The sequence below is a fragment of the Ovis aries genome, chromosome 20 (assembly GCF_016772045.2).
Source record: "Ovis aries strain OAR_USU_Benz2616 breed Rambouillet chromosome 20, ARS-UI_Ramb_v3.0, whole genome shotgun sequence".
Lineage (NCBI taxonomy): Eukaryota > Metazoa > Chordata > Mammalia > Artiodactyla > Bovidae > Ovis > Ovis aries.
In genome coordinates this window covers 15,232,397-15,252,795 of record NC_056073.1, presented here as the reverse complement: position 1 = coordinate 15,252,795, position 20,399 = coordinate 15,232,397, and the positions used below count along the sequence as shown (strand labels likewise).

The window sequence follows — 20,399 nt, the reverse complement described above, 5'->3', positions numbered from 1 at the left end:
AAAGAATAACAATGAAAAGACTGCGCTTCCACTGCAGGCGGTGTGGGTTTGATCCCTGGTTGAGGAACTAAGATCCCATACGCGGAGTGGCACAGCCAAAAACAAACAAACAAAAAGCAAATGTGAATCCGCGGCCCAAGCCCAGCTGGTCTCTCGGCTCCTGACCCCGCTTTGCATTCATTCCCGGCATCTTTTCTGGGTTCCTCCACCCACACCTCATACGTCTTTAAGGCCGGCTCCACCCGTTGTCCTCCAGCAGGGAGCTTTCAGGACGCCCCAGCCTGCAGAAATGGACCTTATTAGCTCTTGGTGCCATCACTCGTGCTTCAGGGTAGACACCAATGGGGTAGACAGAGTGTCCCGTGTGTGCTTCTCCGCAACTAAACTGCAAGGCCCAGAGAGCCGCAGGTCCTTCCTGTGAGGAGCCCATGCAGGACACGTGATAATATGCGTGAAGAACGAGCCTGAAGTGTTTCTGGAAAGGATGCTCCTACTGTACCACCAGGGGAAGAGGCAGGACTTCCTGGCTCCCAGGGGAACCTGGGTCCACAGCCCTTACCAGCTGGAATCCTTCTGTGACATCACAGTAGGGACAGGGGCCCTGAGTGATGCCTACCAAGCAGACTTCTGTGGACTCGGAAAGATGCTTCAGTAGGTGGGATAAGAGAATCCCCCTCTCTTCCCCAGTTAGATCCTTCTATTTTCCAGTTTCAGACTGTACAATAGTCTGACTGCTCCCCCTCCCAGAGGTGTGTGTGGGGACAGAGGGTTTGGGGGCATTCTAATCCTCCAGCCTGGAGGCCCCACGGTGCTTCTCCTGGTCCTTCATCCCCACAACTCATCGAAAGCTCCTCCAACTCACTGCTATTCCGAGCCCTCAGCCCACTCCCCGGCAACTCTCAATTCCTCCTCTTTTCAGAGAAAATGAAGAGATCCCCTGTGGTAGAGTCTGTCTCTAAGTCCTCGATCCTGCAAGAAGAGAACTTGCCCCAGAAAGAGGCTGAGTGAGTATTGTACTGAGGCAGGGAAGCACTGTCCTTGCATTAAGAAAAAAAAAAAATCTATCTCCTGAGTCTCTTCTCAACTGATCTGACATTTCCCCCTTTTAGGAAAGGCTGGCACCCCAGGGAGTTCGGATGGGAGGCAGAGTGCAGCCTGGGGGGCCGGCCCTGCCCCTCTGCGGCCCATGTCTCTGAGCCCTGCCTCTGCGGGTGCAGCCTGAGGACCAGGGCCGTGCTGCACCCTCGGCCCTCTCCTGTCTCCCGCCCAGCCCCTCAGGCGCTCCCCAGCTTGTCGTCTGGAAGGAAGCAGCTATCTTCTCCGGGGAATGCATTCAAGTCTCAGTCCTCCCAGAATTCTCCGAAGCCCAAGGCGAACGCCAAGTCCCAGCTGGTCTCTGGGGACAAGCCAAGAGCTTCCTGCAGTGCCACACCACCACGCAGGCTGGCACCCATGGGCATGTGGCCTCGGGGATTTCTTAACCCGCTCTCCAAGTCCTGGCCAGAGGAGCCCCTGGACACCTATATCCCACTGGGAGCGAGCCACTTTCTCAGCCTGGAAGCCCTATCCCCAGTGATGTCACTCGTGGAGGGTGACAAAGCCCGGTCCTCTCCACCATTCTGTTTTAAATAAAAATATATTTAGTCAGTTATGGTCTTTCTCTTGTAACTACTGGAAGCAGAGTAAGGATCTGTTTTAACTGAGAATATATTTTCTCAATTTTATTCCAAATTGGGCTTTCTAGGGTCCTGATTGTATGACTGAAGGTCTTGATGGGCTTTCAGTTATGTCTGCCTGTAACCCTGTGTATGGGGGGCACTGTGACCCTTGTATTTTTTCCTATTGTATCCAGTTTTGATGGGCCATGGAGTCAGGTCCACCAGGGTTCAATTCCCATAAACACGATGATGGGATTTTTATTGGAACTGTATTGAATCTACAGATCTGTTTGGTGAGAACTGATATCATTAAATTATGAATCTTCATGAACAGGTTATATCACTTCATTTATTTAGGTCTTTAAATTCTCTTAACAATATTTTATAGTTTCAGTGTAGAGGTCTTATACAGTTTTCATTAGATTTATTCCTAGGCACTGGATGGTTTTTGTTGCTGTTGAAAATTTTATTTTTTATACAGGATTTTTCTAAGTATTGGTGATGGGTAGTGTAGGAATGAGAGGCCTCTGTAATACCCTTAATTTTGAAAATAAGAGCTTTATTGACATATAATTCACCTACTGATGATCAACATGAATGCTCAGTCATGTCTGACTTTTTGCAACCCCATGGACTGTAGTCCACCAGGCTCCTCTTTCCATGAGATTTACCAGGCAAGAATACTGGAATAGGTTACTATTTCCTCCTCCAGGGGATCTTCCTGACCCAGGGATCAAACCCATGTTTCCTGCATCTCCAGCACTGACAAGCAGATTCTTTACTACTGTGCTACTTGGGAAGTCCAATCCACACACTACAGTCACCCATTTAAAAATGTCCAACGGCTTTTAGTATGTTCATAAATATGTGTAACCATCACAATCAATTTAAAAACATTTTATCACTTCAAAAAGAAGCCTCATTTTCTTTAGTTATTACTTGCCTATTGTACTGCTTTTATAATATCATTTTCTTTTTTTTTTTTTTTTGCTGCTGGTATAGATGTATCTAGGTATATCACTTGTATTCAGTGATTTCATGAAGTACACATATTCTTATAGTTTGTAGATTCTTCTGGATTTTCTTATGTATAACATGTCATCTATGAATAATAGTATTTTGACCTTCCTCTTTCCAATCCTTAAACGTCTAATATAATGTTGAATAGAACATTGTTGTGAATGGGTATCTATATCTTATACCGATCTGAAGGAGGAAACTTTCACTATTTCATCATTAAATAAGATGATTGCTATAAGGTTTTGTCTGCAGAGTCTTTATCAGATTAAGGATGTCCTCTGTAAATTTACTAGATGTTTTTAATCATAAATTGGTCATCTAGTTTCAAATCCTGAATCTTCCATTCATTAGTCCTTCTATTCTGAGGAAACCACTGACCTTCTCTGGGACTCAGTTTCTCCATCTTAAATGGAGAAAAGAATTTCTACCTTAAAGCTTCTTGTGAAATTGGAAATATTTATGAAGAACAGCTAACCCAAGTAGGTGCTCAACTGAATGCATGGCGTTGCATTATGTACCGTCTTATTTATCCTCCTCCCACTCCACCCCCCCTCCCATGAAGTTTTGCTTTGCCTCTCATCGTCCAGTGCTGTATCCATAGTGTTACGAACAGTACCTGACATATAGGAATTGCTTCAAGAAAGAATTTTTTACCATGTTTGGTTGAGCTGGGTCTTTGTTGCTGCCAGCTCTCTCTAGCTGCAGAGCTTGGGACTTCTCACCACGGTGGCCTCTTTTGTTGTGGAGCACAGGCTCTAGACGCATGGGCTTCAGTAGTTGTGGCTTGCTGCTTTTAGGGCACACAGGCTTCAGTAGATTTGGCCCACGGGCTTAGCTGCTTCTCCACACGTGGAATCTTCCCAGACCAGGGACTGAACCCCCGTCCCCTACATTGGCAGGTAGATTCTTATCCACTGTACCACCAGGGAAGTCCAAGAAAGAAAAATTTTGATTAATCAATGTCTATTTTCTCTTTTCTGAAACCCTATGGCTATAAAGCATGGTTTGAGAGCCCAGAATTATACTTGTCCCTTAGAGAATCACATAATTCTCTTGGGTACTTCCAAAGTTCAGTCCCAACTCTCCTTCTGACTTTTAAAAAGTGTCATATTTTCCAATTCTAGATTAATCAATTTCTGCAGTCCCTTCTCCGCTAGTTTGTTGTACATCAACAATAGAGCTCTAGGACTTCCCTGGTGGTCCAGTGGTTGAGATGTTGTGCTTCTAACGCAGGGGGCATGGGTTTGATCCCTGGTCAGGGAACTAAGATCATATGCCATTCTGTGCAGTCAGATCAATCAATCAATAAAACCTTTGATTGAAAAAACAGAGCTCTGGGGTCAATTCCCAGCATACCAACCTGAGCTGCATGATGGTGGACAAGTCCCTCCCCCATCTGACCCCTGAGACCTCAGGGGTTTCCTCCAATTGTGGTTCCACTGAGATGCGACACTCATGGGCTTGCAAATCTCCTGAGAATCTGCTCTGCTTTATCCGTCTCTCGTCTCTCGTAAGAGCAGCAAAGAAACTGGATGAGCCTTCTAAACTGTCAGGAAGTTCTGAAATCCGGGAGGTGGATGAGGAACTTGCAGCCTGAGGGATGAAGACTGGAGGGCACTTCTGGACATCCCCCAATACCGTCCAGCCCCAGTTTGTATCAGGATTTCCTTATTCCTGCTGGAACGCCTTCCCATTGCCAGTAAATCCTCTCTACCCTCCAGATTAGGATTTTCAACCTTGGCACCATTAACATTTTGGACCAGATAATTCTTTGTCGCGAGGGCTGCCCTGTGTATGGGAGGATGTTTAGAAGCATCTCCGACATCTACCCTCTAGGTACTAGGAGCACTGCCCACCTACCACACACACATTCTGAGTTGTGACTACTAAAAATATCTCTAGACAATGCCAAAAGACCTTTCTAAAGCCCCTCTTTCACCAACCTCTCCCAGTTCAAACTGTCTCTCCCACAGTAGGCCTTTCCTGCCTCCCCCAACTTACATTCATCCCCCTCTTCTCAGAACTCTGAACAGTGTGAGTCAGAGCTGTCACCATCGCAGGCGAGAATGGTATCTAACATCTATGGAGCACTTATCCCATGCTGTTGCACAGACTATCTGGTAGAATCCTCACACCAGACCCAAATGTAGATTACATGTGTGGTCCTCTTTATTTTTCAGATACGGGAGCCCAGAGAGATCAAGTCACTTGTCCAAGGTCACATAGGCAGTAGGTGGTGGATGTGGGATTCAAATTCAGGCTGTCTAACTCACCCGCTCATAAACCAATCACTCTATGCTACACGTCATTTCCTCAATTGTTTCCTATGTATTCATCTGCCCCTAAACTCAACTGCAAACCTTTTGAGGGTAGGGACTAAAATACATCTGTGTATTTTTCACAGGGCCAAGCATAGGGCAGGAGAGCCAAATACTCTTTAGGGATTGATTTCCTGCCAGTATGGAGTTTGAGGCATTAGAAGGCATGAGTATGTGGATGAGATCAAGGATTGGGGAGAAGAAATGTTCAATATAAGGTTTAAATATTCATAATATTCATAAAATATTCAAAATATTCATAAAATGCACTGAACAGAGTTGCACATCTCAGTGAATTTTCACAAACTGAACACACTGTGTGTAACCAGCTCCAGAATCAGATCATCATCAACCCAGACGCCTCCCGCATATTCCTTTCCACTTTATCCATTACTTCATCCTCTCTTGAAGTAACTACCATCTTGCCTTGTAGTAACAGAGATTCATTTTGCCTCTTTTTGTCCTTTTAATAAATGGAACCAAGGAGAATGTAGTCCTTTGTGTTTGGCTTCTTCTGCTCAGCATTGTGAGAACCATCCATGGTGTTTATATAGCTATAGTTTGTTCCTCTCTTCTCGAGAGAGTTCCTTCCATTGTGCAACTATACCAGTTTATTTACTGTTAATGAATATTTGGTAGTTTCCAGTTTGGAGCTATTGTGAGGAGCACTATATGAACATTAGTGGATATATATCCTTTGGCAAATCCAGTATGCATTTCTGTTGCAGCAATGCCTACCTATGGAAGTGCTAGGGCATAGGCATGGTCATGCTTCGACTTTAGTGGATACTGAAAGGATCTCTAAGTTTTTGTATTTGGAGGCTTTTAAAGCACTATCGATGTGCCTCAGCCCCTGGGTGCTGTTTTGAAGAGATGGGAGAAGAGTGGTATGGTCTCCCTGGAATCTTCCAGAAGATCACACCTGTATAAGAACCTTCTTAGGAAAATAAAATGGTCAGAGATGAAAGGGACCATTTAGATCTCAAGTCCAAGGCCTTCACTGTGCACAAGGAGAAACAGGTCAGAGACAAGGGTTGACTGGTCTAAGGTGGTGTGGTTCTAGCCTGCTCTAGAAGCCAAGTGTTTGGATTCGAGATCCCCATTTTGCTATTTGAGTACTTGAAGAGAGCTGCTCACCTGCGAGATTGTGGGGTGGAACCAGATGCTCCATTGGACCCACCAGGATTCTATATGAAGCATGAGAGTCGGGAGGAGGGGAACTGGGGAGCTGTCTTGTTCCCTACATTTTCCTTGAGTCTGGGCTAAAGCCAAAGAAAACACAAGTCTGGCTGCTTCTCTCGCAAGGGGAAGTCAAAGTGAGAGGCTTTACAATTAGAGTCTGGAAAATCTTCCACTTCACTGCCCCCAGCTCCCCGACCAGGGAGAGGATGGGGTGAGGGGTGAGGGAGGGCCCTGCTGGCAGTGGGGACAGGAATTTCAGGGTCTGGAAACAAGACGGGCTTCTCCCTCAAGGGGCTCACAATATTCGGTAAAACCAGACAGCCTTTGGGCATAGAGCAAAACCCCACTTATTACGTACGTACTGAAATTCCATCCACTAGGATCCTAGAGGGAGGCTTGAGCCCACCTCGAAAGGAAGCAGCTAAGCCCATGAGACCACCAGCTGCAGCCTCGGTCCTTACCTGGTGTCCCAAAGCCACCCCTATCTGCAGCCCTCAGACTTCCGCATCCTGATCCTGGTCCCCGCTCCACGGTCCACATCCGCCCCGCCTGAAATTCACTTTCTATTTTCATGAAGCGGTTTAAGCCAACCATCCGGAGGGAATAGAAGGTGTTCCCCTACCTTGCCCCAACTTCTCTTCTCTCACACCTCCTTCCCAGATCCAGAGGTCCCCACCAGGTAGATGAGACCTAAGAGAAGGGTAAAAGAGAGGAGGTTGCTTCTCTTTGCAAACTCTTCTGCCACCCCCTCTTCCCTCCCCAGCCGTTTGCCTTCCCGCCCTGGCTCCCGCGCCGGGCTGGGGCGCCAACTAAATCTGATCAAAATGCAATTGCCAAGTCGTTAAGGTATTTGAATTAAAAAAAAAAAAAAACTCCCGAGAAAGAAAGTATTTGATGGCTAATAATCTCATTTCAATATAATGGGACCTTCTTCTGCAGAGAGCAAGACAGGTTAAGAGATATAATTATGACTTTGCAAACTCTCTCCCAAGCGCGGGAGACGCGCTGACAGGTCTGCGCGCGGCTGCGCCCGACTCCGCTCGCTCCGAGGGGAGACGCTTTGTCTGCAGGGCCTGTTAAAGAGACACGGTCCTTTTTCTCCACCCAACCCCCACCCCCCACCCCCTGCCTCGGCCTACATTGCAATTTAACTGTCAGCCGTGTCCTCGCCCCAGGATCAGCTCTGAGTCCCACGCGAGGATCGGGGGTGGGGTGGAAGAGGAAGACCGGACTAGGGGGAGGAGGAAGAAGAGCGAAGGGCCGACTGTAAAACGCTGCCCCAGGAACTCGGAGTTGGGCTTGCAAACCCGCTCCCTTAGTGGGCTCTTTAAGGTCACGTCTATACTGTAGGGTCGAGGTGGAGCAATGGTTGGGCGGGGTGGTGGTGCTGGTGGCGGCGGTGGTAATTCAGGCCGCTCAGATTTATCTATCGCCCGTCTCCAAAGTAGCCCTTCTTGAAGGACCTCAAAGGAACGGATTCCTTCCTCGTAGAATCGCTCGGTTTCAGCTGGCGGAAAGGAACCGAATTGGGGAGATGGGGAGAGATGGCGTTGGTGCTGTTCATAGCTACCTTTCCTCTACACTCTGAACTTTTTCTCCTCCCCTTTACTATATTGGGAGGGGGGCGGGGGTAAAAAAAACCCAACTCATTGGAAGCCCGGATAGGAAACCCTTGAAGAAAGATTTTCTCGGTGTCACAAAAAAAATTGAGAGAGAAAATCTCTAATGCGGAGTCTACGTGTGTGCGGGGTGGGTATTGGGAGGAGGCAAAACGACCGGCTCAGCGCCGTTAGAGAGTTTTGATTGCAGTTCGGGTCAAGAGACTGGGGGACAGTCGATGCCAGGAGTTGGAGAGGTGTTTGAACCGCGGCAGCCGATGAGCTTAGCGGCGCAGCGGTGCCAAGGGACCCTGGGCCCTTACTTGGAAAGGTGGGCGAGCGTCTGTGCGCGCGAGTGCGCACGTTTGTGAGCACTGCTCCGGGGAGAGCCCTGCGCTCCCAACCCGGCCAATAGTTGGAGCCGGAAAGCGAACGCAGGGAAAGAACGCACTCAACACAGACCGACAGACAGACACTCTTGTCCGGAGAAAAGGAGTCGGGGCTAAAGGGACGGGAAGCCGGTGGAATTCCCGGTCTTCGCTTGTCCCCGGCGCTCTCGCAGCAGACGGGAGATTGATACTGGGTATTTCCCGCCGATCTCGGCGCCGCCCAGCTTTGCGCGGAAACAATTCGGAGGAAGCGGGTGCGTCACCGCCCCTCCTCGGCACTCCGAGCCCCTGGAACGGTGGCCGGGAGGACGCCGGCCACGTGGCCGCAAGAGGGTGAGGCTCCGGCGAACCCCGGGGCCACTTTGACGAGAGGGGCCGGCAGGCCTAGAGGCGCCGCGACCCCTCTTCTCCAACTGGTGAGGCCGTGGAGCCGGGGTCCCAGGACTCCCTCTAGTCTTCGCGCCCGGCCCCGAGGACTGTTCGAGACGCCTTGTTGCACACCAGCCACGGCGAGTCCCTAGAGTCACTCGCGCAGCAGTAAAAATGAGGTTGGCACGGCCGCGTCCTGCGTGGACCGCACACCTGGAGGCGTATCCTTGAAGGGCGGTTTGTAAGCGAGAGGAGTCGTCCTCGCTCGCCCGACGGCTCCCCCTGGTGGCCCAGGTCGCAGGTTTCCCCAGAGGCAGAGGACTTGGGGGAGAACCAGGCCTCCGAGTAAGAGAGAAGCGATGCTCACCTGGTCGGCCTGGGCTGGGCACTCGCCCCAGCATATGCCGTCCCTGCGGCTTCTTCGGGCCCGGGGTGGCCATAGCCTGCAGTAGCACCCTTAGCTTCTCCCGTCGCTCACCGCAGAATGGAGAGGGGGCGTTTCTGGAAGCAGCACTCCCCACCCTGCTCCACTCACTAGGCAATAACTTTGCTAGGCGGCTTTCCGACACCCCTGCCCATCTTCCTCTCGGTGTTTAATGATCCAATAGGACTGAGGCCTGGCGCGCGGCCGCCGCAGGGGACCGTGGCTGCCGGGAGCCCACGTGGCCGCGCGGGACTCGGCTGGGATTCCCCGGGTGGCGGGTCGGGCTGGGGCCGGAGCCGATGCCTCTGGGGGCGGGGGTAGTTCGGGGCGCCGAGGACGGCGGGCCGGGGTCCCGGCCCGGTGGGGGGCGCCGGGGAAGGCGGGCGCGGGCCGGGCGCGCCGCCGGCGGGGTCAGGGGCGAAGGGGCAGGCGGAGGGCAGCGCGCGGGGAGCCGGCGCGGCGTCTCGGGTTACGCTGCCCGGCCCTCCCACCCGCAGCTCGGGCGCGGGGCCCCGGGCGGACTCGGGCCGTCCCCCGCTGTTTGCATTTCTCTGGCAGGCGGCGGGGCTTGGGTTGAAAGGAATCGCCTCCATTTGGAACGTTGTTTATTTTTCTTAACTAGCCAGTGCCGACAGACGACCCCGAAAGCACGGCGGCCGGACCCGGCCGAGCTCTCGCTGGGAAGGGGGTCAGGACCGGGGTGGGGGCGGCCCGACGAGAGGGGAGGCGCGAGCCTCAGCCAGGGGAATGCGCCCGGGTCCCCTCCCCGCCGACTCGGGGGAAGGGTCTCGGAGGAGCCGAGAAAGACTTTCTTCTGTGTAGGAAAACCTGCTTTCTCCTGTCGCAGTTACCTTCGCTTTGACCTTGCACCAGGCGGGGCGGGCGAAGCGGTTAAGCTTTCCGGCTTTGGGGTCCCGCCGCCTTGGGTTTCAGTTCCGCCTCCTTCATTTTTTTTTCTTTTAGCTCCATGACCTTGATTAAGCCGTCTTTGTGACTCAGTTTCCCCAGTTCTCAAATGGGTATAACGTAGTGCTTAGCGGTTTGGGATGTTGTAAGGACTAAATGCACTTCACATAAACCCTTAGCGCTGGGCCTGGAACTTGCCAAGAGCTCAGGAGACAATAGTCCCGCTCGTCGGGGCGGTGGACGGTGGTCGGTGCCCGATCCAGGCGAGGGTGAGTGAAGTGGGGGGAGGCGGGTGCAGCCAGCAGACGTGCGGCCCACCTGGAAGAGGCTCGGGCTGGAGGCCCACGACTCTCGAGCTCCGGGGAGAGGTGCGGGCTGGGGAAGAGTTCTGAGCGTTTTGACATGAAATGAATAAAATGCAAATGATATTCAAAGCCAGATGCTAATGAGGATCTATCCTTTGAGCGTCCACAGCCCCGGCAGTGCCCAGAACAGTGGCGGAGCTGGTGTGAACTCAGAGATGGGCAGCGTCCTGTAGCCGGGGACTTGTGTGTGTGTGTGTGTGTGTGTGTGTGTGTGTGTGTGTGTGTCGGCGCGCGCCTGCTCCGGAATGTGCGTAGCCGGCTCCGGGTGTGCTCGCGCCGTCATGAAAATGAGGTCAGGGAAGGTCGTTCCACTCTGCAGCATAAATCAAGGAGGAAAGGAGAATGGATGTGAGAGACAGTCCCTGGAGACCGCCCCGAGAGAGGCTGAGCGAGGGAAGCAGGAGGGGGAAAAGTTCTGCGGAGATTGGGCGAGAAGCGGGCTCAGGAGCTCGCCCTCCCCGCGCTTCCCGCCCCGGAGGGTCCCTTCTCTGGAGCTGCGGCGCCCGGACTCGGGCGAGATCGCGCTTTTAATACCCGTATCCAACCCCCTCCCCAGGCTCCCAACACTTTCCCCTCGGTTCCCCCCGCCAACCCCCTCATTTAAATGGTCCTCATCAAAGAGCCCTTTGTGTGGACGGTGAAGCTCCTTGCACCCAGCCTCTTCAGGAGCATGTCAGTGCCCCCGAGCACACGCCAGTTGCACTCGTAATCGCACACTTGTTACTTGCGCACAAGCGTCGGGGCTCCCCGGCGCGGGGAGGCGGGGGAGGCGGTGGTGGCGTCCTGCGGGGATCGGAATCCAACGCTCGGGAGCGGGCTGCTCTCCTCTGTCCGCGCCGAAGGACTCCGGCCCCGGGTTCTTTCTCCACGCAGTCCGCTTCCCCGGTCTTGCTGACACTCGCTACTGTGATCCTTCGGCCTCTCTGGCTCTCCGCTTTCCACCAGCCGCCAGGGGAGCGTGGTGCTCCAGGAAGGTATTTTCCTGCGCGCTATCCTGTGACCCCCAACCCGGAATCTCCGGGGGCTCAGGCTGTCCTGGGCCGGAACGGACGCACAAGTTTCAGGCGACCTGCCTCTCAGGGAAAGGGGGACCAGTGTGGAGCGGCCCGGTATGGAGAGGAGGGTGGAAAGGGGTATCTCTTCCTTCTTTCTTTGAACTCCAGGCCCAGAGGGCTGAAAGGGGGGCAGGGCACAGTGAAGAAGGACCACAGTCCCCAGCGCCTCTGTGGAGCCCGGGGAATTTGCTCTTCGCTGGTATGATGGGTACCCCCAGCTCCAAGAACCAGAAGGAAGAGGATGGACTGGATGGCTCCCACACTCCGATCAGATTTTTTTCCCCATCACATTCTCCTTATGAAAATAACAACAGCGATGCTTAAAGCCTGTATGGTAGGCAAAAAATCAGAACACAGTAATATACATTGAATTAAATTTACAGGGAGCTGTCACCGTCAAGAGTCTTCCTTGAGCCTCCACATTTTGTAGATTAATTAATTAGATCATGCAGTCATTCATCAAATATTTAGTGAGCTCCTACTAAGTGACAGAGGAACAGAATGCCAAGAGCCTGGCCCTCCCTGCACTTACATTCTCCTGGGACAGAAAGTGAAGATAAACTCAGACATATAATCCGATGTTAGGCTGGGTAGCCCTGTGTGCTGTGAAGGAAAGATTAAGGTTAAGGGTCAGAAAGGTCCTCTCTGGGGAGAAGGCAAGGACCTGAGTGAAGTCAGGGAATGAGCCATGCCAATCTCTGGAGGGAGAAGGTCCAGGCAGAGGGCCCGGCCAGTGCAGAGACTGAGATGTGGAAAGTGCCTGCTTTGCAGCCTGACAGGGAGGGGAGAGGGAGGAGGTGAGATGGAAGGCTAGGCCTAGCTTTGTAGGTCTGGGAGGGGGATTTGGGATTATATATACTAGGTGTGATTGGGAAGCCGTTTGAGAATTTTATTTAAAAAGGACCGACACAACTTGCGTTTTATAAAATAAAGATGGCATTTAACTACCTTATCCGAGTTCTCCAGGTTTATGAGTTCCTTAACTCAGACCTCCAAGCTTGTCTCAGTCCAACATGTCAAAGATACATGCCCAAGCGAGACTGCCCCAGAGGGAGCCAAAGACATCTTGAACAGTACCCCCTTTCTCCCACCCATAAGTTTTAGGAAGATGTCCAGAATGGGGCAGTGGCTAGGGGCTCTAAATGTGCCAGCTGGGTCAGATTTCTCAGCCTCGGGGGATTCCTGACTCCCCATCCCAGCTGTTGCCTCTGCTTTACCTACCCTGGGTCTTTTCCGGTCTGTGGAGACTGTGAGGGCCACTCTGGAGTGAGAAGGGAAGCCCCAGTCTCGCCGCGACGCTCCAATTCCGCTGCTCCGGCTGCAGAATTCTTTCTCCCGTTGAGTGAGTCCCCGCTGTGCTCACAGGCTGCACCGTGGTCCCACACCGCCTCCCGGTGGCCAATGGGGATACTGCAGTAGGGGTCGGTGTTGGGTGCAGAACAGTCCCAGGGACCGCAGAGGGCGCCGGAGCAGGCTTACTGCGGGTTTACGAGGGGCCGGGTGCCACGCAAGGCTCTTCACTTACTCTGTTTAACCATCAAAGTAACTTCGGGAGACAGAGTTATCATATCCCTCACTATACAGAGGAGGAAACTGAGGACAAGAGAGGTAGCGTGCTTTGTCTGAACATGAAAGTCGTGTCTGACTCTTTGTGACCCCATGGACGACTATACAGTCTATGGACTTCTCCAGGCCAGAATACTGGAGTGGGTAGCCTTTCCCTTCTCCAGGCGATCTTCCCAACTCAGTGATTGAACCCAGGTCTCCCGCATTGCGGGCGGATTCTTTACCAGCTGAGCCGGAAGGGAAGCCCAAGAATACTGGAGTGGATAGCCTATCTCTTCTCCAGCGGATCTTCTCGACCCAGGAATCGAATTGGGGTCTCCTGCATTGCAGAGGGATTCTTTACCAGCTGAGCTACCAGGGAATCCCTGTATGAGAACGTAGAGCTAGTCAGTTGCAGAGTGACTTGGTTTTATGCTATCTCTGGGTGACATAGGATATGCTAAGGGACAAATGGAGAAGGCAATGGCACCCCACTCCAGTACTCTTGCCTGGAAAATCCCATGGACAGAGGAGCCTGGTAGGCTGCAGTCCAAGGGGTCGCTGAGAATTGGACACGACTCAGTGACTTCACTTTCACTTTCACTTTCATGCATTGGAGAAGGAAATGGCAACCCACTCCAGTGTTCTTGCTTGGAGAATCCCAGGGATGGTGGAGCTTGGTGGGCTGCCGTCTATGGGGTCGCACAGAGTCGGACACGACTGAAGCAACTTAGCAAGGGACAAAAACTGGCTTCCATCCTAGGGAGCTCGCCCTCCCTTTAGCCCTAAAGAATCAGCTAGAAAATGCCTTTAGCAGGTGCACTGAGCTTCCAAATCTGTGTCTGGGAATGTTCAGAGGTTTTCCCCCCTTCTCAGGTCTGAGCCTGTTTCAGAGGGGTCCATGGTTGGCAGGTTGAGGCCAGTTCGGGCACAGCTGCACAACTCTGTCCTGCTGCATGGTCAGGGGTCTCTGTCCCCTCTCTGAGATTCAGGCTGGTTGAGCACCCTTGTCCCTGACGGGGAAAAGCAAAGTGCTCTGGGTAGGTAGCTCTTAAACCATGACAGCACAGAGGAAGGGAAGGCAGGGGGTGACCATACTGAGCCCACTCAGTGCTCCTTCTCTATCTTGAGTCCCAGGGTCAGGAGACCCCTGATTGACATGGAGGCCCCCTCTTCTCAGGGCTCTGGGACTGCTCAAGCTGGTTTTACACCTGCAGCCAGTGGGGAGAGGACGCCTGGGCAGAGCCCTCCACTCCAGAGTAAATGTGGGCGCCGTTCATCATCCTCTGCTGCCCCCTAGTGGGCTAGGATATGGCTGCAGCCTCCAGCCTCCGCACTCAGCGGCTTAGCCTTCCCATCTTCTCGCTTTTCTTCCCAGGACCAGAAGCCAAACAGGTTTCCTAGGAAGGAGACGTGAAACTTCCGGGAAGGTTTGGCCACCCCGACCTGTGTCCACCTAACATCAGGATTATTACCTCCCAACAAACGTTTAACAAGAGGCTACGGTGCAGTCTCCCCCAACCTCCTTCGGCCTCGGGAGAAGACGGTGCCCCAAATGACTCCTACAATCTTTATTATTATCAATATTTTTAGCTCTTAACTTTTAAACAATTGTAGATTCAAAGGAAGTTCAAAGATAGTGCAGAGAGGTCCTGAGTACCCTTCTAGGACATTAGTGGATTCTTATATAACCATGACAGCAATCAAGAGTCATAACTATTCCAGCACAGCCAGAAGCCCCTCCCCTCCGTGCACCCATTTATAGCCACACCCACTCCTCCCTGTCTCAGCATTCTTAAGCACCGACAACTGGTAATGTGTTTTCCATCTCTGTAATGTTCTCATTTCGAGAATGTTATATATAAATGGAATCATACACTATTTGAAATTTTGAGAGTTATAACTCAGAGAAAACATTGAGATCCATCCTATTTGTTTGTGGCATGTATCAACAGTTCATTGCTTTTTACTGCTGAGAAGTATTCCACGGTTGTTGTTGTCGTGGCTAAGGTGTATCTGACTCTTTGCGACCCCATGAACAGCAGCACGCCAGGCTTCTCTGCGCACCGCTATCTCCTTGAGTTTCTTCAAACTCATGCCCACCGAGTCAGTGATGCCATCCAACCATCTCATCCTCTGTCACCCCCTTCTCCTCTTGCCCTGAGTTTTTCCCAGCATCAGGGTCTTTTTCAATGAGTCACCTCTTCGCATCAGGTGGCCAAAGTATTGGAGCTTCAGCTTCAGCATCAGTCCTTCCGATGAAGATTCAGGGTTGATTTCCTTTAGGATTGACTGGTTTGATCTCCTTGCAGTCCAAGGGACTCTCCAGAGTCTTCTGCGCCTTTTGGTTAAGATCAAGTGTAGTACTCCATGGAGATACACATAAACAGTTTGCTTAATCGTTCATCCATTGAGGAATATCTGGTTGTTTTCAGTTTCGGGTTTTCACAAATAAAACTGCTCTGGACAGTCATGTATAGGTTTTCTTGTAGATGTAAATTATTATTTCTCTGAGATAAATGCTCAAGAGCACAATTGCTTATGGTTCCTTATCATAATTGTTTCTTAGGGCAAGTGTACATTCAGCTTTTTAAAAAAACTGTCAATTCTAGTTTATTTTGGCATCCTCTTAATGGAGGCTTTTGCAGAGCAAAAGTTTTTTGGTTTTGGTGAAGTCTTTTTTATCAACTTTTTCTTTTATGTATTGGATTATGCTCTTGGTATCATGTGTAAGAACTCACTAAGCTCTATGTCCCAAAGGTTTTCCTCTAGTTTACCTTCTGAACTTTCATAGTTTTATGCCATACATTTAAATCTATGCTCCGTTTTGAGTTAATTTTTGTATAAGGTGTGAGGTTTAGATCAAAAGGTTTAGATCAAGGAGTCTTCTTTTTAACTTATGGATATCCTGTTGCCCCAGCATCATTTGTTGAAAAGACTGTACTTCCTCCATAGAACTACTTTTGCATGTTTGTCAAAAATCAGTTGGCATTATTTCAGTGTTTTTCTGTCCCATGGGTTGTCTCCACTAATACTGCGCAGCTTTGATTACCGCGGATAAATAACTGACGTAGACAGCCATATTTATGATTCCTCCTTCTCTGTTCTTCCTTTCACAGCCGTTTTCTTTCCTCTAGTCCCTTCGCCTTTCCATATACATTTTGAAACAATCTTATCTCTATCTACGAAAAAACAATCTCGCTGAGATTTTGACAGGAATTGCATTAAACTTGTATATCAGTTTTGGGGAAAACTGATATCTTTACAATGTAAGTCTTCCAGTCCATGAACACTGCATTTATTTAGATGTTTGCTTTCTTTAGTGTTTCGTAGCTTTCAGCATAGCAATTCCTATATGTGTTTTGTTAGATTTATATGTAAGTACTTTATCTTTAATGAGTGATTATAAATGGTGTTATATGTAAAAAAATTATTTCCATGCATTTATTGCTAGTATATGGAAATACAGTTTATTTGTGTGTATTGGTTGTTTGTCCTTTTGTATTGCTGAGTAGTATTTCCTTTGTATGGAGGAATCACAGTTTATTTAGCCATTTGCCAGCTGGGTTACTTCCAGTTTTTGACAGTCGTGCCCAAAGGGTGCTATGAGCATCATGCCTGTTTTCTTTTTTTAATGAATGTAAAGTCAACCTACTTGCTGGGTTGTGTAGTGAGTGAGAAGTCATGGAATAGGTGGGCGTGGAACAGGACTTTTTCAGTTGGTCATGCTAAGCTCCCTGGATGATGGAGGGAACAGCTGATATGTGTAATTAAAGTGTTAGGGAGCCAGTAAGAACACCACATGAAAGATGAGTGTCCGGAGAGGACGCTTGAGACTTCCTGCCACCAGCAGACTTGATCAGGACCAGACACATACAACCTCCCACTATCGTCCCAGGGAAGGGGGTGGAGACGGTGAGGGGGGTGGTGAGGGAGAGGGGGGTTGCCAGGGTGCTGCAGCCTCTGACATCCTCAACAATCTATTCACTTCAACAGCCAGGAAAATATTGCCATCTTCTTTTACCCAGGTGGACTTTAAGAATATTCAAACAACGCAGAGCATAAGGTAAGAGGTAAATGTTCCCCTTCACTGGTACCCAGACTTAACTCCTGTTACCATCAGGAGGCAATCCTTGCACATTCTTTCCTGTTTCTACACACACACACAGACACACACCTGAGTATCTACGGATATGTCTTTATCTTCGTTTACGTTTATGTTGACGAAGTACTGTAATACGTGTCACTCAGCAGCTTGACTTTTTGGTACCTAAATATTTTGGTGCTCTGACCTCCGCACAGATCTTTCCCACCCTCAGCATGGTGCTCTGTGCTTGTGATGAAGCACCACTTACCTAGCTCCTTTCCTATTCATGGCCAGTTGACTTACTTGTCAGTTTCACTATTATGTAAAATATTGTGACAAATAGCCTTTTATTTACGTAGCTGTGCACACATGACTGTATTCTCTCATGTGGACCCCAGAAATGATTGAATTGCTTGCAGGAGGGGTTGCCTGTTTAATAGTTTGATAAATCTGGACAAATTGATTTCCTAAAAGGATGTGCTCATTTATATTCCCGCCAACAGCTTTTGACTATCAATTTTCTCAACCTTATCACCACTAGAAATGACCAATCTTTTAAGTTCTTATTAGTTTAATGGGTGGAAAAATGATCCCCTCTCCCAGTTGCTTGAATTTGCATTTTCCCATTTACTAATAAAATTGATCTTGTCTTCTGTATATGAATTTTCCATGGATGTTTCTTTGGATTGCAATTCCTGTCCTTTTCCATTTCTTCTATGGAGTTGTTGCCCTTGTTATAAAACCAAATTCATCCCAGTAAATCTGAAGCTCTAATTAGCATTCATGAATCGGCAGCACACATCTAGAAGGGTGCTCTGAGGAGCTGCACAGAATAGAAGGATTCTATAGCAAGAAGGGTTGTGGGGGGGCAAGGAAGCTTTTAGCAAAAGAAAATAAAGGATTATTTTAAGGCCTGGACATCTTTTTGGAGGGGTGGGGGAAGGGTTTTATCATGCAGATGGCCTCTTCCTCCTCTAAGGGAGGGAGAAGGTCCAAGTGGCAGATTAGCTCATGGGTGCTGACCACAGAGTTCCAAGCTGGTTAATTGAGACCGTCCCTGGGGGAGAGGAGACTACAGTTAGGTCAAGTGCTACGTCTGGATCTGTTGTCACGGGCTTTGGCAAAAGTGGCATCATTTTGGGCCTGTTGTTTTTCTCCTTAACACCCTTTACTGATTGATTTTATGAGTTCCCTATACATTCAGGATAGCTTAAAAAATTTTTTTTGAGTATAACATTATTTTTTTCTATCCTGTCACTTTTCTTCTTATTATTAGTTAATGTTTTGGCCATGCTGAACACCATGTGGGATCTTAGTTCCCTGACTAGGGATGAAACTTGCTCCCCCTGCATTGGAAGCACGGAGACTTAACCCCTGGACTGTCAAGATCCCGTCACTTTTTAAAAACATCGTTTATAAATAGTATGTTTTATTATACGTGAGAAAAGTAGTGTTTTCTAAGTAGAAAATCTGTAAGGCTTTTCCTTTCTGGCTTCTCTGCGGGAGCTGCTTGTGTGGAGAGCCAGTCCTCTGGGGAAAGGGTTGGGGCGTTTCTTGCAGAAGCCTGCTGCCCATGGAGACCCATTTCCTAAGGGAAGGAGTTCACCAGAGACATGGGGGATAATTATGAATATCTGGTGGCTGCAGGGAGCCCTGTGTTTCCTACCCGTGTGCCTGGGCTCACCTCTGGAACCAGTCAGGGGGACAGTGAAGCCAGACCCAGGCCGATGTGGGGGCACATAGCCTTCCTTTACACCTGGGCCTGGTGCCTGGCAGGTCACCGTGGTTTGCTGAGCCTCCTTCCTTTGCCTTGGGAACACAGAACCAAGATCTTTCCTCACCACCCAGTTCTCACTGCACCCTGAGAGGAATTCAGGATGAGAAACAATCTAAGGCACAATGAGCTTTGGATAAACCCGGGGTGGGGGTGCCCAGAGAGTTAGATGCATTTCCCAGGAAGAATTCCAATGGCCCCAGATTCTTGCATCTTCCCAGTCACAGGAAAGCACTAAAATCATTAACTCAAGGTGTCTGCTCTCTGTGATGAGCAGGAATGTTTTACCAAGATGTAAGCTTGACCGCTGCAGGAGACACAGGTTCAATCCTTGGCTCAGGAAGATCCCCCCAGGACTCTTGCCTGGGAAGTCCCATGGACAGAGGAGCCTGGTGGTCTATGGTTCATGGGGTCACAAAGAGTTAGACATCACTCTGTGACGGAACAACAGCAAGGCTTGACTGCATGTGGCTTTGACTGGCCAAAAATATCACAAACACACTGGCTTCTCCCCTACCTCTTTGGAGCAGATTCCTCAGGGTTACTAAGCAGCTGTCTCCCAGGCTATAGTCCTCAGTAAGGGTTCCAGAATAAAACTTTAACTCATAACTCGTATGTTGCACATTTTTCCTTAAGGCGACAGCTCTTCTTCCTGGGGTGGGCAGGGTCCTACCCAGAAAAGCCCTTCCCATTCCCTCCAGCTTGGGTGTCTCTCCCCAGGAGCCTGGGATACAGGTCTCAGGTCCAGGGGGCCCTCAGATGGGGGAGGGTCACGCCACACCGGAAGCAAACCTCCTGGCTGGCCCTCTGGCTGCAGGGCCACTTCCCTCTGGCCCCCTCTTCCATCTCCCACCTTCTCTCGCATCCTCCTCCTCAACCCCCCCTCCTCTGAAGTCGAGGCCACCTGCACCCCGGGTGGAAGTGGTGTTCGCGGAAGGGGTCCTCCCAGCCAAGCTGCCCCTTGGTGGGAGGGGGTGGAGGGGCTGCAGAACGACAGGGTCCCTGGGAAGTGGGCCTGATTCATCAGGGCTCCCCCAGCACCTCTGAGAACTGGGAAGGATTGAGGCCTCCTTGAGAAAGTGGGGGGCCTGGGCTGGTGGGCTCTAAGGGAACAGGGTAGGAGGGAAGAGGAGTCAGGAGAAGCCCTGTCCCCTGCTGGGTGCACAGAGCATCGATGGACCCTGACCGGCCTCAACTCTGCCCCCTGGGGCAGCCACAGGAAACGGAGGTGCTCTTGGCTCCCCCTTCCCCCTTCCTGGCCCCCAGTTTCGGTGAGGCAATAGTGGGGTGGGCAGGCAGGGGAGACGTTGAAAAGTTCCCGGGCAAAACTATGGGGCATCTCAAGGCTGCCCACTCTTTCCACTCCCCGGCACCCCTGCCCACCACCATCACAGTGTCTCTCACTTCCTGGGTTCCTGGTTTTAGGTCTTGCTAAAAGACTAAAGACAGTTGACAGGGTCTGAACATCATCTGGATCCTGGCCATAGTCCTAAGCCCCACTGGACCCCATCACGCCCAGGTCTGACTGGTGAGTCAGTAATGTGTTTCCACCCCTGGGAGGTTTTATGGGTGCTGGAGGGGGATGGAAAGCTGGGAGCAAAGGAGGAGAGTGCGCTGAGCAGCAGTCTCCGGAGGGGCAGGGGTCCCCAGAGGGGCAGGGGCGGCTCAGGAGGAGGGCTGGGAAGAGGGAGAGGCAGCCTGGGTGCTGT

General features: G+C 50.5%; 1 long non-coding RNA gene across 1 annotated transcript; it reads right to left on the bottom strand.

Annotated features, from left to right (window-relative positions):
* Positions 1–1,987: 1,987 nt before the first annotated feature.
* Positions 1,988–9,251, bottom strand: LOC132658296 (uncharacterized). The gene is made up of 2 exons (XR_009597711.1): positions 8,902–9,251; positions 1,988–6,868 (listed from the first exon to the last, which is right to left on the bottom strand). It is a non-coding gene; the product is annotated as an uncharacterized LOC132658296 (long non-coding RNA).
* Positions 9,252–20,399: the final 11,148 nt, after the last annotated feature.